The 9,911-nt window shown below is 44.0% G+C and overlaps 1 long non-coding RNA gene across 1 annotated transcript; it reads left to right on the top strand.

Moving 5' to 3' along the window:
- Positions 1–1,755: 1,755 nt before the first annotated feature.
- On the top strand, positions 1,756–9,616 carry LOC135093419 (uncharacterized). Its single transcript, XR_010263349.1, has 2 exons — positions 1,756–1,979; positions 3,967–9,616. It is a non-coding gene; the product is annotated as an uncharacterized LOC135093419 (long non-coding RNA).
- Positions 9,617–9,911: the final 295 nt, after the last annotated feature.

The following is a 9,911-nucleotide window of genomic DNA, read 5'->3' as shown; positions in this document are numbered from 1 at the left end:
AAGGCAGATGTGTATTACTTATTATGTTACACAAGCACGTGGTGTGTGATGCGATAGGTGGTTCACACAGAGGTCGATTCCTGCCAGGCATCCACGTCTCCTACTCCTCATCCTGCCTGCCTCCCACCCGCTGATGTGTCCTTCCTTTCTCGTCTCCCCATCCAACTCCTTTTACTTTCCTCCTCCTTCCCTGCTCCAGTTTCCGCTTCTCTTCCTTAGTTGCTTTCTCTTTAACGTTTCTCCATTTTCCCTCCAATTATCATTTTCCCTCAATTCACTTACCGCCTCGCTTCCTTTTTCCATTTGGGCTGTCACTTGGCCATTCATAAACGTGTGTGTGTGTGTGTGTGTGTGTGTGTGTGTGTGTGTGTGTGTGTGTGAAGTCTGTATCTTGTTATTTTATAATAGCAGGTGAAATTAACTCTTTCCATAACTGTCTTTTCACACACAAACAAGTTGTCATGTGTACAGAACTAAACAGACACGGAACTCAATAAATAAGCAAATATTAAATCTCTCGATCGATTCCTCAGCAATTGAAAAGACGTATACTAAAGGACGTGGTGGTGGTGGTGGTGGTGGCGGCGGCGATAGTAGTGATGGTGATGGTGGGAGTGGTGGTGATGGTGATAACTGAGATGTTGGTCACTGCTTCTCCTCTGTCTGTCTTCCCCCTTCCCCCTCTTCGTCCTCTCTCTTCTTCTCCTCTTTCTCCTTCAGGAAAGAGGTGACAAACGATCACTCTGGTGCAGGAGTCGTTTTCCAGACCCTGTGTACTAAGGGAGGAGATGATGGATGGGGGAAGGAGAGCAGACAGGGAGGGGAGAGGAAAACGGGGCGGCGGAAGCGGAGGGAAGTAGGGAGACGGGAACAAATGGAAGTGTGAGGGAGAGAGGGAGGTAAGGAGGCTGGTAAGGTAGAGGGGAAGGAGGAAAGTGGAAGGGATGAGATAGGCAGCTCAGCAGGAAGAAAGGAGAAAAGGAAGGCAACGGGATGGCGAGGAGGAAGAAACTACGAGTAAGGGAAAAATATTTGAAATTGGTATCATAAACAGGTCTTTAAAAGACGTAGCGAGGATTTTATTATATGTGCCTCCTAACCTTTGACTAAACCGCTGTCAGCTTCTCTTCCTCCTCCTCCTCCTCCTCCTCCTCCTCCTCCTCCTCCTCCTCCTGTTACTATTACTACCGCTACTACTACTACTACTACTACTACTACTACTACTACTACTACTACTACTACTACTACTACTACTACTACTACTACTACTACTACTACTACTACTACTACTAATATTACTACTACTACTACTACTACAATCTTTTAGTCCATCATCAGGGGGTAAAGTCACTGTTTCTAACATATCTATGCTTACAGCGGAACACTTGCTCTCAAGGTCCTGCTGGTACCCTTAGTCCTCGCGCGAAATCCACTGAGGACTCTTAAAGTCAATCTCAGCTACCCAGACACCCTCTTCCTCCTCCTCCTCCTCCTCTCCCCTCCTCGTCTGTGATCTTGTATAGCATTCCTGCCTCTCATACAACGTCTCTTCAATATTTTGTTTTGGCGCGTTTTATCTCATGTTTCTTACCCAGCATTGGTAATAATGAAGTATGAGCTCGATAGTTTACTCGTATGGATAATCTTAAGCCTTGATACTCATGTAGGCGGACGTGAAGTGCATAAGGTTTGTGGCACGTCCTGAAAATATGTACTGGTCCACAGGGGGGAGTGTCTAATTCGCGTGGAAATACGTTTTTGAGTTTTTTTTTTTTTTTTTCCAGTTGTGTGTGTTATGTGGTGGAAGGATGTTGTCCACTCTTCCCGGGCTCTGAGCTTTAAGTCCAGGAGAGAAAACAGTGCGACAGGAGTAAGCGTGAGGGGAAGTGACCAGGTGATAGCAGGTGATGATTGTCCCTTTCTCTTCCCTGACAGGTGAGTGGCAGGTGGACGGCGCCCTCGCTCTCCGTGTTCCTTCTGTGAGTACATTCAGAATCTGCTTGTCTTGTATTCCTTTTCCACGTGTGTTGCTGCACTGGGCAAGCAGGAGGTGAAAGTATTCGCTCATTCTCTTTTCTGAATTTTAGTGTTGCTTTAATTGAGGTTTCTGTGTTGTTCATTTGTTTTAGTTTACGCTGGATATTTTCTTATCGTGCAATCTATGGAAAGTGTGCAAATGAGAAAGTTTACTCAGTAGAGTACAATCAGTTGCAGAATCACGAGAGCATGATAAACACATGCAGGCTTTTCTGTAACGCAGTTTAAAGGGTCGACTCTCCCAGTCAGGTCTGCTCATTAAGCCTTAATTGAACCGCTACGGCTTCTCCTGAAGCTTAATGAAACAGTCTGGTGCAAGTTTAGGGAACAATTTCGACAGACACCACTGACATGAAAAGAATTGAGTCGTTCAGAACAGACCCTCAGATCGTAGTTTCATGTTTTATTTTGTTTTCTTAGTAAAATCGTTAGTTACTCAGATGAAATTGCAAATGCGATACTATCACTTGGAATCAACGGATTAAACCACCGACTATTACCTCAGTTCCTGTTAGTGCATTTGAAACTCATCATCAGGAACTTACCTCTTGTCCCTCGCGTCCAGCCAATACATCACAGTGAGAAGATTAACCCGTTCGTTAGCGGCTGACTTGCATGAGTTCAATCGTTCATCATTCCGGTATGTATTCAGCTTATAAGGGATAGATGGGCTCGGTAGGACGTTCAGTGGGCAGAGTGTCACGAGGCGGCAATGAAGTAATGAAGTGGATGGTATTGAGATCAGAGAACCTAGAAAGGGAGACTCTAAGAATACCAAGGATTTCTGTACTGTAAATATCAAGGTTACTGAAACTCATTGGGTGAAATCTGCGCCTTAGTAACTGAATCATCCACCCTGACCACGTGACACTTTCCCCCTGCCCAACACCACGTCCTGAATTTCCACTTGGTCGCGTGGCAGGTCATTCTGTGATAGAGTGTTCAGCCTGGAGACTAGACATGGTGATTTCTGTACTGGCTGACGGCGGCTCTGGATGGGAAGTGTAGCGCTGCCTATTAACACTAGCGGCGCCATGTAGCCTTGCTGCTGCGGCGCCTTGATTCTGTTTTTGATCTTGCCGCATATTATATTTTCTAGCCTGCCAGTAGTGCAGTTTTGTTATGTTCAGTGAAGTATGCTTATTTGAAACTGAATTACATTGGGTATTCATTATATGGGAGGGTTACGTGCTGCGAAAAGCTCGCATAATGGGAATTCGCATATATCGAACCTATCATCCCATTAATTATAGGGGGTTAGGTTCCACGATCCGGTTTTGAGCCTTCTAAATAATTATTCCGGCACAGTTGCACAAAAAAAAGTAAGGTACTAAAGCAACAGTAAAACATATTAGTAAAGATAAATTGTAATATATAATATGAAAAGACATTGCAAATAAACAAAACATAAAAAAAATTGTGGGCTGTGTGCGGTGCGAGGAAAGCGCGAGAAAACATTTACACTCACCGCCATCTAGTGCGAGTCGGCCACCTTACCTCACCAAGCAGTCGCACCACCGCCGCTACTCGCGTAATAGGGAATTTTTGTCGCATATTGAGAATACTTGGCACATTTACGTTATTCGCATACGATAGAATTCGCATGCATATATCGAATACCCGGTGTATAGCGATGTTAAGCAAATATAATATAAAGTAGAATAGGATATAGGATAAGGATTCTGATGTTATGTAGATTAGAACACACATGTAAAAAAGATGGACGGAAGGAGAAGGAACTAGGTGTTGAAAGGAATGGTAGGCGAGAGAGAGAGAGAGAGAGAGAGAGAGAGAGAGAGAGAGAGAGAGAGAGAGAGAGAGAGAGAGAGAGAGAGAGAGAATGGAATAACTTCACCGCTTAGTCCCCATCCATGCCTCTCACACTGCAAAACCCATCACCTAACCCTCACCTCTCTTGTACTCACCCAGGCAGAACCCAACGCATCAACGGTCCACTCCAACCTATTAACAACCCGTCACCGCCTCGCCACAACCCAGCCGCCCACACCTTTCACACTGTCCCTTCCTCCAATACTCCCGCTCCCCCAGCCACAGACGCCCCTCCGCTGGCCGCCGACACCACACACCGAGGCGGACTGAAATGAGTGATTGAATGTGCTGCGGTGAAGAATGAGTGTGGAGCGCGTGTGGGTGATTGAGGGAAGAAGGTGGTGGTGATGGAGGAGGAGAAGAGAAAAAGAGCGACAAGGGAAAGGCGGAAGGGAACGGAGGAAGACGAAGAGAGGAAGAGAAGAAAAACAGCGGCTAGGTAAAGGAGGAGGAGGAGGTGAAAGAGGGAAAAAAGAGAAGAGAAGAGAAATAGCGACAAGGAAAAGGAGGAGGGGGAAGATGATGATAAGGACGGGAAATGAAAAAAAAAAAACAGCTACGAGGGGAAAAAGGAAAAGAAGGAAGTATTGGAAAGAACGTAAATATGAAGAGAGGGAAAAGACAATAAGAGAGAAAAACATATTTGTAGTTTCCAGCGTATGTAAATAACGAGAGAGAGAGAGAGAGAGAGAGAGAGAGAGAGAGAGAGAGAGAGAGAGAGAGAGAGAGAGAGAGAGAGAGAGAGAGTCAATTATTCCTTTCATTCATCTCTGTAACGCTCTCCACTTTGAAGGGAGGAAAAAAATGACTCCTCTTCCTCCTCCTCCTCCTCCTCCTCCTCCTCCTCCTCTTCCAGCCTCACCATTAATCCTGCCACCTCCCTGCCATCCTCCTACCGCCACCCTGCCATCCTCCAGCCGCCACCCTGCCACACTGCCGCCGCTGATACAGGTTAGGCTGGCTGCTGACGGAGAGAAAAGCACTTAAAAATGTATTGTTTCTTTGCATATAGCTGACTGCGGCGGCCGTCCTTTCATTAGGCAGGCAACAGCGTCACGCTTGTCCGTTTTCTTTATTTTGTAAAAGTGTTGCAGTCCCCCCCTCCTCTCTGTCTGTCAGGAGCGTACTCTGAAACACATCTGTGCTATACTTTCGCTATTTTCAAAGGGATCTGTAGTTGAAGTTACACGGGTTTTTGAAGGGCACTTTTACGTTTCGAGTGGTAGATTGATAGGATTTCTACATCATTAACTAGTTTGAAAAGATTCTGTAGTTGAAGTTACACGGGTTTTTAAGGATGGTTTTACAGTTTTAGTGCCAGAGTGATAGAATTTCTACATCGTTAATTAATTACAAAAGGCTGCATAATTAAAGTTACACGGGATTTTCAGAGTTGCTTTTGCAGTTCCGGTGACAGATTGTACAGACTTCTACATTATCTACAGGAGAGGCACTCTTGAGAACCTGAATAATCATGTCTATGGCCTTTGGAATTGGTCGTGGTGAGAGTGCAGGGCCTTTCAGAATACGGGCGTCAGTCAGACTCGTGTGTGTGTGTGTGTGTGTGTGTGTGTGTGTGTGTGTGTGTGTGTCTGTGTGTGTCCGTGTGTGTGATGTTCCAAAGTAAGTTTCCATAAGCGCACAAGGTCGCCTCAGTCCCACGTGCATGTTGATGCCGATGGGCGGTGACGACTGACTGCAGGATGAGAGGCGAGGCGAGGAAGGCGAGGAAGGCGAGGCAAGGCGAGGCAGAGTGGGAAGCGGAGTCCCAGGGCATATTTGGTGTCCCGAAGTTTTAATGGGTGGGTGACAGCGAGCATGAACCACCGCCACCTCCGCCATTATCACCGCCACCACCACCACCACCGCTACCCCCACCACCACCACCACCACCACCATCGCTGCCACCACCACAGCTGCCCTAGTCACCGTCACCACCAGGACCTACTTCCACCAAAGCACCACCATCAACACTTCCAGCTTTATTAAACCAGCACCTCCATCAGTAAAAGCATCATGTGTGTGTGTGTGTGTGTGTGTGTGTGTGTGTGTGTGTGTGTGTGTGTGTGTCTGTGTGTTATTTTCTTCTTACTATACGTAAATGGAAGTAGTTATGTTTTAAAAAGGGACTTCTACTTGTAAGCTAGATGGCTTTTTTGCCGCTTTATCTTTTTTTCTTATGTTCTTATGTACTTACTCGATAGAATGTAAAAAATTACCTCATAGTCCCTTTTCTTCAGTCATCAAAACAATCAACCTTCCATAAATTCATCTACATATTTGATTCATTCATTTTATCTATTATTTATCTGTCTAAAGAAGGACGTGACCTACAATCTCTGCAATAGTTCACATTCAAATTCAAGTTTATTTCCTCCTTGGCAATAAGAGTGTGGATCTGGGAAGCACACACTAACGGGAGGCGTGTCGGGCTGCGGGATGAGCGCCATGGATCGTGCTCAAGGGCGGCGGCTTGCGGTAATTTGGGCCATAAAGCGATCAGGCCGAGATGCTCCACCCGATGTCGCCGCGCTAATAAAGGTGCGGCGCCCTGCTACCCCCGCCCACACGCCCACACCCTGCCATTCATACCTTCATCCGTACACGCGCCTACACGCTATCTCACAAACCCACACCCTGCCACTCCCACATACACCGTGCGAATTTAACTAACATCCTGCCACTGTTGACATCACCCTGCCACTGTCACCTATTTCTTGCCACCCTAAACCCTATCACTGTTGGTATCACCCTGCCACTGCCACCTATATCATGCAACTCCCGCCCATACTCTTCCACTCCCACTCCCACCCACTCCCAGCCGCCCCCATACCCACATGTTACCTGCAGCCACATCCTACATTTCCTGCTCATATCGTGCTACTTCCATCCTTGTCCTGCCGCTCTCTTTGTCATCTCTGTAACAAGTATCCAATCCCAATTCCATTCCCTATCATGCAAACTTGCAACTTCTCCCGGTTCACAGTTCTCCCCACGCCGCTTCACTGCTCCCACCCTTGCTCGTTCCCTGACATGTCATGCTTCTGCTGAGGTCTCTGGGAAGGAGTTCTGTAAAATAGTATATGGCACAAACGGTATCAATTAGGAGGAATTAAGGAATGAGGCAATATGGAGACAAATTTAATGGAAAGGTGGTGTTATGCTCTGTTATGTTTTGACTTCTATAATTACCAATGGTGCAACGAACGCCATAGCGACGGGCGTGAAGTCAGCACAGGTGGATGTGTCAGCCAAAATGTCCACATATGTATACATTTCACAGAGGACAGACCAGACATGACATCCAGACAAGACAGTCGAACATTCAGATTGACAGATTCCTTAGATTGTAACGCCCATTTCCTACAAATGTATCAGTTGCTGAATTCACGGGCGTGGTTACATGGACACGTCACGAACTGGGAAGTCAAATGCAATCCACATAAAAACCCACGTCAGAGGGTAGGAGAGCAGATGCACCTCATACCCGGCGTCGCGAGGTTCTCTTATTTACGGTGCATATCTGTGCATATCGTACACTCTGCGATTACTGTGGAGAGTATATAAGGAAGAAATTCCTTATCAGTGTAACTTCCCTCACCAGCAAAATACAAGATCACCTTAGGAAATTAGGAATTATATTGGCTAACACGTGTGGCTTAATCAGCCTTCTTTACACGTATAGGAAAAGGAAAGAGGCTTGAGAGATGCAGTGTTGCAAAGTATAGACATAAATATTAAGAAGTAGGATAATAAAGATATAAATAACAAAAAAGTAAAAACAAAAAGACCATCAAGTAGTGTAATACAAATACTGGAGTCATTTAGGCAAGGACTGTTGAGCAGTGAGAGTAAGGGGAGGACAAAGAACGAAGCAGTAAGAAGAGAATATGTAAGAAGTTAGCGAGAAGTATCGTAATGAATGCACAGTTAAGTGGAGTCCTTGATGGAAGAATGCAGATGAGGTGAGAGAGAAAAAAAACACACAGAAAGGGAAAAGTCTTACGAGAGAGAGAGAGAGAGAGAGAGAGAGAGAGAGAGAGAGAGAGAGAGAGAGAGAGAGAGAGAGAGAGAGAGAGAGAGAGAGAGAGGTGATTCTGATTAGTCGCTGATTGGCTAACAGAACATAACTTTGCCTGATAGTTCTCAGAAATATAAATAGTGAGAGCATCAACTCAATTTCATCTTAAAGAATGACTCTTTAAATGAAAGTTTTGAAAGTGTCCTCTAAAATTAGCAGATAGTTCCCCAGATAATCATCTCGTGCACTGCACATATACAGGTGTCGGCAAGTCATGGAGTCACGTAATGATTTTATGACCATATTATGAAACATTTTTGTGCCGCATCTCCACTACATTCAGAAGGCTTTAGTTGAAGTGACACGGGATTTCACGGCTGTTTTATGGTTCTAGTGACAGATTATTAACGTATCTACATTATTAACAGGAGGTACACTCTTGAAAACCCGGCTAATCATCTCTGTGACCTTTGAAAATAGTCGTGGTGAGAGAGCAATGCGTTTCTGAATACGGGCCTTTATGCGAGTGACACATCAACTCCATCACCAAGGTAAATGTGCTTGCCGAGGCTGCTGCGGTAGTGCGGCCCCTGCTGGTGGTCCCTCAAGGGTCCATTAGGACCACGCCTCGCACGCTTCAGTCGATCCGTTTACTCCACCGGGCTCAGAGTTCGTCATTAATACCGACTGATTTTGGCTTGTATAGCAGCCCGTGGTGGTTCATGTTGGGTGTCGTATTGCAAGGTGCTTATGGTCCAGACGTCACACGTGTAGTGGTCTGTGAAGTTATTATCCGAGGAGCAGCATTCTGGACGTGACAGATTAGTTAATGTGTTATGCATGTATGTATGTCTATATATGTACGTTTATATATATGTATGTATGTATGTATATGTAGATAGATTATGGAATTTGACTTCTTTCACGCTGAAGATCTTTTTCTTATAGCAATGAGTAAGTTTGGAATGTAAACAGTAGTTTTTATCATGCTTCCCGGCAGGGGCACATCACTAGCAGTCTGGCCCTGTTATGTGTGTACGGGCATAATGGATACTTCACCATCGCCAGATCACGTGCTGGACTGACGACTGTTACTTTCCTTTCGTTTGTAACAATAATGAAATATTCCTGCGTATTGTTGTTTTGTTGGATCTGGTAGACTTTTGATTAGTGTGTCTGAGTATCTGAACAACTTCGTCTTAATCTTAGTTGATGTTCAGGGTTGTTTTAAGAGGAATGTGAATGAATCTAAATTTCTGTAAAAGATGTTGTGCTAAATTTGTATTTTAATTGTTGATTTCTTTTTTCTGATTTCAGTGAATGAAATTAATAGGAAGTCGTTGCTATTGTTGTTGTTCTTGGTGGTGGTGGTGGTGGTGGTGGTGGTAGTGGTGGTGTAGTTCTCTACGCTTCCGGTGAGGAAAAATTCAGTTAAGAAATGTAATTTTTTTGGTATGATTGTTGTTTTTATAATAGTATATTTTAGAAGCTCCATTGGGACAATAATGTAAAAATTTGTTGTTCGTATTATCGGTAATGAATGTATTTATTGGAGCTTTATAAGGGAAAATCAGTAGAAAATATGGTTTAATTACGATGTTAATTAGAAAAAAATGTCAAGGGATTTTGATGCTCTGCTGGGGAAGAATTGATATGGAAAAATATGTCATTTATCGTATTATTTGATTTGTTGACAAAGGACTTATTAAGGAAAAATAATTGGATAAACTTGTAGTTTTTTTTCTTTTTTGAGGCTTACAGTAGGGAAATGCTCATGTGAAAAAAATAATGCATTCATACATTTAATTTTCATTTGATTAATATTTTATACTTATAATGAGGAAAATTTAGTTTCAAAATTTATGATTTAAAAAAAAATCTTTATTGATCAGATTTCAGTCGTCCATTTTTATTTCATTTTTTTTCTAATATTTCCTCATTATAGTCTTAAAAATTCAGTTCAATAATGATGAAATATACCGCCATGTTTCCCATAAGTCACAGCGTGCTGAGGGAACAGACG

This window comes from Scylla paramamosain, chromosome 3 (genome assembly GCF_035594125.1).
Source record: "Scylla paramamosain isolate STU-SP2022 chromosome 3, ASM3559412v1, whole genome shotgun sequence".
Classification (NCBI taxonomy): domain Eukaryota; kingdom Metazoa; phylum Arthropoda; class Malacostraca; order Decapoda; family Portunidae; genus Scylla; species Scylla paramamosain.
Note: the sequence above shows the minus strand (reverse complement) of the source record. Positions and strands in the feature narration are given on the sequence as shown.